This window comes from Terrapene carolina, unplaced genomic scaffold (assembly GCF_002925995.2).
Source record: "Terrapene carolina triunguis isolate 2854851 unplaced genomic scaffold, T_m_triunguis-2.0 Scaffold35022, whole genome shotgun sequence".
In the NCBI taxonomy this organism is placed as follows: Eukaryota; Metazoa; Chordata; order Testudines; family Emydidae; genus Terrapene; species Terrapene triunguis.
The window spans coordinates 2,097,327-2,107,846 of NW_020699373.1; the positions used below are offsets into that span (position 1 = coordinate 2,097,327).

The following is a 10,520-nucleotide window of genomic DNA, read 5'->3' on the forward strand; positions in this document are numbered from 1 at the left end:
ATTCACCACACCCCAGAGAAAACAGCATAGGGTGCTGGTGGTCGGTGATTCCCTTTTGAGGGAGACAGACATCCATATGCCAATCTGATATAGAGTCCCAGAGATGTGCTGTCTGCATGGAGCCCATATCAGAGATGTCACAGAAAGGTTGCCAAGACTAATTCATCCCCCGACTCCTATCCCATGCTGCTCATCCACATGGGCACTAATAATGCTACCAGGTATGATCCTGAGCAGATAAGCAGTGAATACAGGACTCTGGGATTGAGGATGAAGGAGTCAGGGACACAGGTTGTGTTCTCATCCATCCACCCAGTTGAGAGTAAGGGCCTAAGTAGAGAGACATATCCTGGAGATGAATGCATGGCTGCATAGATGGCATCAATGGGAAGGCTCTGGCTACCTCACCCACAGGTTGCTGTTCTAGGAAGGAGTTCTGCTAGGAAGAGATGGGGTCCAACTGACCAATAAGGGGGAAAGGATCTTCATGTATCAACCTACTGAGGAGGGCTTTAAACTAAGTTCAAAGGTCGCAAGTGACAAAAGCCCACAGGTAAGCATAGGAAAAGCAACCCTAATGGACAGCTAGATATTGGGGTAGGGGGGACATGGAAAATTACAATAGGATCACAGGAGCACGAGTGAGATCACTGAGGGAATCTGCTCAACATCTTAGGATGTCGATACACAAATGCAAAGAGTATGGGGAATAAACAAGAACTGGAAGTATTTATACATAAGCTAAATTATGACATAATTGACATCACAAAGACTTTGTTGGGATAAATCTTGAATGTAATATTGGTACAGAGGGGTATAACTTGTTCAGGAAGAACAGGCAGAGGGAAAAAAGAGAAGTAGTGTTGCATTATATATTAAGAACATATACATTTATTCTGAGGTCCAAAAGGAGGAGAGAAACAGACTAGTTGAAAATCTCTGGGTAAAGATAAAATGGGCAAAAATAGGAGTGATGTCAAGATAAGGGGTTACTATAGACCACCAAATCAAGAAAAGGAGTTGGAGGCATTTCTAGAACAAACGACAGAAATATCCAAAACACAAGCCCTGGCAGTAATCCTAGACATTTGCTGGAAAAGTAACACGGCAAAACACAAACTTTCCAATAAGTTATTGGAATGTTTTGAGGAAAAACTTTTGTTTCAGAAAGTGTAGGAGGTAACCAGGAGGACAGCCATTTTAGACTTGATTTTGACCCAGATCCCTAAATGGTCCCCTCAAGGATTGAACTCACAACCCTGGGTTTAGCAGGCCAATGCTCAAACCACTGAATTATCCCTCCCCCCCTTTGACCAACAAAGAAGAATTGCTTGTGAATTTTAAAGGTGGAAGGCACTTTGGGTGACAGGGATCACGAAATGACAGATTTCATGGTTCTAAGGAAAGAAAGGAGCAAGTGCAGCAGAATAAGGACAATGGACTTAAAAACCCCCACACTTAACAAAATCAGAGAGGTCCCATAAAGAAAATCTAAGGGAAAAAGGAGTTCAAAAGCCGGCAATTCACAAACAGACAATATAAAGGCATAACAGCAAGCTATTCCAATGCAAAGGCAAGATAATAAGAGGCCAACATGGCTTCAAGAGGAGCTCTTTAATCAAAAAGGAATCTTATAAAAAGCAGAAACATGAACAAAGTGCTACGTATCAGTGCAAAAAAATAACACAAGCACATAGGGACAAAAGCAGACAGCTTAACGCACAAAATGAGCTACAACTAGTAAGGGACATAAAAGGCAATAAGAGGAGATTCTATAAATTCATCTTTCTCTTGCTCTCAACGTAAGTGTAAGTTCTTTATGTAACAGGAAACAAGAGCCAAAAATGAATGACATCAAGAAAGCAGAGGTGCTTAATGCCCATTCCGCTTCAGTCTTCACTAGAAAGGTTAATGATGACCTACTCAACACTATTAACATTAGCAACAAGAGGAAAGGAACGCAAGCCAAAACAGGGAAAGACCAGGTTAAAGAATATTTAGATAGTTTAGATGTATTCTAGTCAGCAGGGCTTGACACAATTCATCCTAGAGTACTTAAGGAACTAGCTGAAGCAGGCTCGTAATCATTAGCAATTATCTTCAAGAACTCATGTAGGACAGGTGAGGTCTCATAATACTGGAGAAGGGAAAGCACAGTACCTATCTTTAAAAAGAGGAACAAAGCCAATTCAGGAAATTATAAACCAGTCAGTCTAACTCAGGTTCGGGCCCCGGTGAAAAATTTTTTTCGGGCCCCCCAGGAAGGGCGGACTGGCTAAACAGGGCCGGTGAAGCTGGGGAAGCTGGGCCACGGGCCCCCTTCCGGACCGCTGGGCCCCGGTAATTTGTACCAGCTTCCCCCCCTTTCGTCGGCCCTGGTCTAACTTTGATACTTGGAAAGATACTGGAACAAATTATTAAACAATCATTTTTTCAGAGCACCTTGAGAATAATAGTGATAATAATCAGCATGGATGTGTCAAGAACAAATCATGGCAAACCAACCTAATTTACTTCTATGACAGAATTACTGGCCTAGTGGCTAGGGCAAAAGCAGTAGACATGATATACCTTGATTTTAGTAAGGCTTTGGCATAGTCTCATGTGACATTCTCAGAAGCTAACTAGGGAAATGTGGTCTAGATGAAATTACTATAAAATGGGTGCACAACTAGTTGAAAGACTATACTCAAAAAATACTTATCAGTATTTGCTGTCAAACTGGGAAGATGTATCTAGTGGATCCAGCACAGGTCATTCCGGGGTCTGCTACTATTCAATATTTTCAGTAATGACTTGGATAATGGAATAGAGACTATGCTTATAAAAATCTATGGATGACACCAAGCTGGGAGGGGTTTCAAACACTTTGGAGGACAGGATTACAATTCAACATAACCTTGACAAATTAAAGAATTGGTCTGAAATTAACAAAATGAAATTTAATAAGGTCAAGTGCAAAGTACTAGTTTTATAAAGGAAAAAAATCAAATGCATAACTACAAAATGACTAGGTGGTAGTACTACTGAAAAGGATCTGGGGGTTATGTATCACAAATGGAATATGAGTCAACGTGATGCAGTTGCAAAGAACACAAACATAATTTTGGAGTGTATTACAGGAGTTTCATATGTAAGACACAGGAGATAACTGGCCAACTCAGGACTTGGTGGTGATGGGGGACTTCAACTACCCAGACATCTTCTGGGAAAATAACACAGCAGGGCACAGATTATCTAACAAGTTCTTGGAATGTATTGGAGACAATTTTTTATTTCAGAAGGTGGAGAGAGCTACTGGGAGGGGAAACTGTTCTAGATTTGATTTTGACAAAGAGGGAGGAACTGTTTGAGAATTTGAAAGTGGAAGGCAACTTGGGTGAAAGTGATCATGAAATGGTAGAGTTCATGATTCTAAGGAATGGTAGGAGGGAGAACAGTACAATAAAGACAATGGATTTCAAGAAGCCAGACTTTAGCAAACTCAGGGAGTGGGTAGGTAAAATCCCATGGGAAGCAAGTCTAAGGGGAAAAACAACTGAAGACAGTTGGCAGTTTTTCAAAGAGACATTAAGGGCACAAGAGCAAACTATCTCACTGCGTAGGAAAGATAGGAAGTATGGCAAGAAACCACCCTGGCTTAACCAGGAGATCTTCAATGAGCTAAAACTCAAAAAAGAGTCCTACAAAAAGTAGAAACTCGGCCAAATTACAAAGGATGAATATAAACAAATAACACAAGTATGCTAGGACAAAATTAGAAAAGCCCAGGCACAAAATGAGATCAAACTACCTAGGGACATAAAAGGAAACAAGAAAAATATTCTACAAATACATTAGAAGCAAGAGGAAGACCGAGGACAGAGTAGGCCCGTTACTCAATGAGGGGGGAAAGACAATAACAGAAAATGTGGAAATGGCAGAGGTGCTTAATGACTTCTTTGTTTCAGGTTTTACCAAGAAGGTTGGTGGTGATTGGATGTCTAACATAGTTAATGCCAGTGAAAATGAGGTAGGATCAGAGTTTAAAATAGGGAAAGAGCAAGTCAAAAATTACTTAGACAATGAGAAGTCTTCAAATCACCAGGGCCTTATGAAATGCATCCTAGAATACTTAAGATGCTAACTGAGGAGATATCTGAGCCATAAGCAATTATCTCTGAAAAGTCATGGAAGATGGGAGACATTCCAGAAGACTGGAAAAAGGAAAATATAGTGCCCATCTATAAAAAGGGAAATAAGGACAACCCGGGGAATTACAGACCAGTCAGCTTAACGTCTGTACCTGGAAAGATAATGGAGCAAATAATTAAGCAATCAATTTGCAAACACTTAGAAGATAATAAGGTGATAAATAACATTCAGCATGGATTTGTCAAGAACAAATCGTGTCAAACCAACCTGATAGCCTTCTTTGACAGAGTAACAAGCCTTGTGGATAATGGGAAAGTGGTAAATGTGATATATCTTGACTTTAGTAAGGCTTTTGATATTGTCTCGCATGACCCTCTCATAAACAAATTAAGAAAATACAACCTAGATGGAGCTACTATAAGATGGATGCATAACTGGTTGGAAAATTGTTCCTAGAGTGTAGTTATCAATGGTTCGTTGTCATGCTGGAAGGGCATAACTTGTGGGGTTTCATAGGGATCGATTCTGGGTCCGGTTCTGTTCAATATCTTCATCAGTGATTTAGATAATGGCATAGAGAGTACACCTATAAAGTTTGCGGACGATACCAAGCTGGGAGGGGTTGCAAGTGCCTTGAAGGATAGGATTAAAATTCAAAACAATCTGGACAAACTGGAGAAATGGTCTGAAGTAAATAGGATGAAATTCAATAAGGACAAATGCAAAGTACTCCACTTAGGAAGGAACAATCAGTTGCACACATACAAAATGGGAAATGACTGCCTAGGAAGGAGTACTGAAGAAAGGGATCTGGGGGTCATAGTGGATCACAAGCTAAATATGAGTCAACAGCATAATACTGTTGCAAAAAAAGCAAACATCATTCTGGGATGTATTAGTAGGAGTATTGTAAGCAAGACACGAGAAGTAATTCTTCCGCTCTACTCCGCGCTGATTAGGCCTCAACTGGAGTATTGTGTCCAGTTCTGGGTGCCACATTTCAGGAAATATGTGGACAAATTGGAGAAATTCCAGAGAAGAGCAACAAAAATGATTAAAGATCTAGAAAACATGACCTACGAGGGAAGATTGAAAAAATTGGATTTGTTTAGTCTGGAGAAGAGAAGACTGAGAGGGAACATGACAACAGTTTTCAAGTACATAAAAGGTTGTTACAAGGAGGGAGAAAAATTGTTCTTAACCTCTGAGGACAGGACAAGAAGCAATGGGCTTAAATTGCAGCCAGGGAGGTTTAAGTTGGACATTAGGAAAAACTTCTTAACTGTCAGAGTGCTAAAGCACTGGAATAAATTGCCTAGGGAGGTTGTGCAATCTCCATCATTGGGGATTTTTAAGAGCAGGTTGGACAAACACCTGTCAAGGATGGTATAGATAATACTTAGTCCTGCCTTGAGTGCAGGGGACTGGACTAGATGACCTCTCAAGGTCTCTTCCAGTTCTAGGATTCTAGAACTCTATTCGGCACTGTGGAGGTCTCAGCTCAAGTACTGCATCCAATTCTGGGCACCACATTTTAGGAAAGATGTGGACAAATTGGAGAGAGTCCAGAGGAGAGCAAAAAATAAATATAGGGTTTAGAAAACCTGACCTATGAGAAAGGCTAAAAATTGGCATGTTTATGTTTGAGAAAAGATTACTGAGGGAGGACCTGATAACAGCTTTTACATATGTTAAGGGCTGTTATAAAGACGACTGTGACGTTGTGCAGTCTATATGGTTTTATAAAAATATAAGTGAATATAATGTAACTGGGATTTGCTTCATGCAAAAGGTCTCTTGTAAGGTATCATTACAAAGCTCATAATCTACTGAGTGTGATCATCCTATTTGTAGAAATGTACCACTCTTGTATCTAAAACTAGAAATATAAAACATAACTCTGAGGGCCTATTGTAATTATGTAAAGTGTGGGCCATTAAGGATGGTTTGGAATATTGATGACTCCCATTGTCTGCAGATGGCTGCATTTACCTGTGAGTCTTCCTGTATGTGTGTGCTGGCAAGTGAGTAATGAAGTCTTGCAGTGACATGTGATCATGTCACCTGAACTGGAATCCATCTTTAACCTGGTGCTTTTCCAGTGAGGGGGGGTGGAAACCCAGAGGGACAAAGGGTTCCCGCCTTATGCAAAAGATATATAAAGGGGTGGAAGAGAACAGAGGAGGAGAGGAGCCATCATGGAAAATCCCCTAGATAACACCTAAGCTGGAACAAGAGCTGTACCAGGGGAAAGAATTGTGCCCAGGCCTGGAAGGTGTCCAGTCTGAGAAAAACTTACTGAAGCATCTCTGAGGGTGAGATTATCTGTATTTAGTTTGATTAGGCATAGATTTGCGCATTTTATTTTATTTTGCTTGTGACTTACTTTGTTCTGTCTGTTACTACTTTGAACCACTTAAATCCTACTGTCTGTATTTAATAAAATCACCTTTTATTTAGTAATTTACTCAGAGTATGTATTAATACCTGGGGGAGCAAACAACTGTGCATATCTCTCTATCAGAGGGCGAACAATTTATGAGTTTGCCCTGCATAAGCTTTATGCAGGGTAAAACGGACTTATCTGGGTTTAGACCCCATTGGGAGTTGGGCATCTGAGTGCTAAAGACAAGCACACTCCTATGAGCTGTTTTTAGGTAAACTTGCAGCTTTGGGACAAGTGATTCAGACCCTGGGTCTGTGTTGGAGCCAGACTGGAGTGTCTCGCTCAGCAAGACAGGGTGCTGGAGTCCTGAGCTGGCAGGGAAAACAGAAGCAGGGGTAGTCTTGGCACATCAGGTGGCAGCTCCCAAGGGGGTTTCTGTGATCCAACCCGTCACAACGACTTCAGCTATTTAAATCAGAAATTTCATGGTGTTGTAATTGTAGGGGTCCTGACCCAAAAAGGAATTGTTGGGAGTTGAAAGGCTATTTGGGGTGGGGGAGAGGTTGCAGTACTGCTACCCTTACTTTTGCGCTGCTGCTGCTGGCAGCGGCACTGCCTTCAGAGCTGGGCAGCTGGAGAGCAGAAGCTGCTGGCTGGGAGTCCAGCTCTGAAGGCAGAGCCACCGCCAGCAGCAGCACAGAAGTAAGGATGACATGGTTTGGTATTGCCACCCTTACTTCTGCACTGCTGCCTGCAGAGCTGGGCCCTCAGTCAGTAGCTGCCACTCTCCAGCCGCCCAGCTCTGAAGACAGCAGCGCAAAAGTAAAGGTGGCAATACCGTGACCCTCCCCCCCCATAAAATAACCTTGCAATCCCCCTGCAACTCCCTTTTGGGTCAGGCCCCCCAATTTGAGAAACGCTGGTCTCCACTATGAAATCTGCATAGCACACAAAAGACCAGATTTCACGGTCCGTGACAAGTTTTTCATGGCTGTGAATTTCATAGGGCCCTACTCATATGGCTGTAGAACATGAATGTTCTAAGGATGATGCCCATCCAAAAACCAAACCCGAGGTGAAACAAATGCCGATGATGGTGCTTGATCTTGTTTTTCTGCTGAGTCAGGAGCTTGGAAAACGTTGGGAGAATCATCAGTACTCAGGATAACATGCGCAGAAAATTCAGAAACCAAAATTGTCTGGGCCAGTAAGGGGCGATCAGGTTAACTCGTGCTTTGTCCTGCCTGATTTTGCACAGAACTCATGGGAGGAGTGGCAGTGGAGGGAATGCATAGTTCAGTTGATCTGAATTAGGGAGAAAAAGTGCCACCTTGGGAGTGGTAACCTAGGGCTCTTTTGGAGTAGCAGGTGGTGCATTTTCTGTTCACTACATAGGCAAACAGATCCCAGGTTGGTGTTCCCCATAGATTGAAGATGTTGCACAGCACTGAATCTTGTGGCACCTTAGAGACTAACAAATGTATTTGAGCATAAGCTTTCATGGGTTAAAACCTTGGGGGTTTTCTATGGTACTCTTGATATCATCTTGGTTCTTTACAAACATTTATGAATTTTTCTTCACAACACCCTGTGTGTTGAGGTGGTTTTATTATCCCCATTTTACCCATGAGGAACTGAGGCACAGATTTTAAGGCCAAAATTGTCAACCATTAGTTTCACAACTTGAGAAGCCAAGGGTCTGATCTAGCAGAGTACTTAGGGCTAACAGAGTGCTGCTCCCATTGATCTCAGTTGCTTTTGACAGTGCACAGCACTTTTGCAAATCTGACCCCAGGTATGACTACCTCAAGCTGAGTACACAGAAGTACCTGTGAAAATTTTGGTTTGTGACTTGCCCAGCGTTCAAATAGGAACTCTGTGGCAAAGGCAGGGATAAAATCCAGTTTTCCAAAGTAGCACTAAATGCCTTTAAACATGAGATTGTTCTTTTTCTTCCTGCGGTTCCCTTTCTTATTCTCCAAACTTTTTCAACTTCTGCAAAAATGAAGCAGAAAACAGGGGTCCTACAGACCACATCAACAGCTGCATGGGCAATTCATAACTTGAGTATTTGACTTTTCAACCTTAACGCCTAATGTTATTGCATATGTTTTTTAAAAACTTAAAACTTGAAAAAAACAAATTTAATCCTGTGTAATCATATGGGGTTATCAGCAGGGTTAGGATCTTTAGCTCCACAGCACAGTCCTTCACCACTTGAGCCAACAAAGTAACTAATAGTTTTAGAAGAATTTTCTATGTGGACTTGCCACTAGTGGGGGAATAAAGTTATACAATTTGCTATTGGATTTCATAGTTTGTTATCTGACAGAATGTTGAGACTCAGAAATCCTGGGTTAAAGTCCAGGTTCTGGATGGGAGTGTGCAATAGTGGTAGACACTTCTGCCCCTATCCTCCACTCTCTGTTCCCTTCTGCTCCTACCTTCACCGCCGTGTCTCTTCCCCTACTGCTGTCCACCTAGTCTGCTGTGCATCCATCTCAGCTTACTCCTGCACAGTTTTGCTTCTGCTCCTATCCTTCCCATTGGCTCCACTCTTACCCCTAGATCCTGTCCATTTCCTGTTCCCACCCCATTTCCTACCTTCATGGCTCCTGCTCTCCCCCATACCTGCTCCTGTTCTCTCCCTTCCCCAGCTCCTGTCCTTCTCCCTTGTCACATCCTCTCTGGCTCCCCAGCTTCTGCCTGTCCCTTGCTCCTGCTCATGTTTCCCACCCTCCTTAATTGTCTTCCCTTTGCTTGGTCAAACCCCTTGTCTTCTGCCCTCTCTGCTCCTGACTATCTCCAAGTTCCAATTCCCAGGTCCCCACTGAGCTCCTGCTTTTGTTCTCCCCTGCCCTGGTATCTCTTCCCTGTTCTACCTCACTGCCCCATTCCTTACCCTCTTTATTCAAGTGATGCAGCTTCCTCTTTCCCCTTCTCACTGTCTGGGCACCAGCAGGGGAAACATTCAGAACACAAGAGAGACAGTCTCCCTGCTCTCAGTTCCAAAGCCTAGTGTCACGGTGGTGTTCAGCACTGGGAAGCTTATAACTTGGCCTAACTGTGGCATTTTTCATGGGAACCTGTAGTGAGCCGGCGTGGCTCCCCTCCGCCTCCGGCAGAGTAGAGCTGCCTCCAACCCCAGCGTGGGTGGAGCCACCGGGTCTGGGACCCGCCCCTCCGAGGTCACGGCCCCGACCCGGAAGTATAAAAGCCCGCCGCCAAAGCTCAGTAGCAGCCAGACCGCCGGAGAGAGCAGACGTCCCGGGCCGAGCTCCCGCTTGGGAGGCGGCCGCAGGCCGCCTGCTAACGCCCCACGCCGGTCAAGCCTCCCTCTCGCCAGGTATCCTGAGGAGGACTGGCCCAGCCTGCCCCGGACCCGTCATCACGAGGAGGACTGGCCCAGCCTGCCACGGACTCGGCACCCCGAGGAGGACTGGCCCAGCCTGCCGCGGGCCAGCTATCCCGAGAAGGACTGGCCCAGCTTGCCCCAGACCAACGGCCCCGACGAGGAGCCGAGTCTGCCCTGTGCCAGCTATCCTGGGGAAGAACTGCCGGACCAGCCCCCAAGCCCCGCTCCCGAGGAGCCGATGCTATTGGACTGGCCCGAACCCAGCACTGCCGCCGAGGTAAGCCCCGAGGGGGAACACGGAAGTGGCCCGGGGGTAGCCGACCCAGGTCAGGCTGCAGAGGCCTGTGAACCCATGTCAGTGTGTTTCGGTCAGGACACCCCACTGACCGGCAGCGACAGCAATCGCTGCTAGGGCCCCGGGCCGGGACGCAGTGGAGTGGGTGGGCCTGCGTCCCCCCCTGCCACCCCCACTCCCGGGTGGCAGGCTTCCCCCTCACCCAACGCTCAGGTAGGAACCTGAACCCCTGAACGGCTAGTCTGCTCAACCCCTGCCCCAAAGGGCTTGAGCGAAGACTGTTAGTGCCCCGCCCTGCTCCAGAGGGCCTGGGCCCCCTTTAACTGCTTGTCGGCTCAACCCCCTGCCCC

The 10,520-nt window shown here is 44.8% G+C and overlaps 1 protein-coding gene across 1 annotated transcript in view; it reads right to left on the bottom strand.

The window, feature by feature from the left end:
• Window positions 1–10,520, bottom strand: part of LOC112116424 (E3 ubiquitin-protein ligase UHRF2) — a 191,476-nt gene that overhangs the window by 42,196 nt on the left and 138,760 nt on the right. The gene's annotated exons all lie outside the window — the stretch shown is intronic.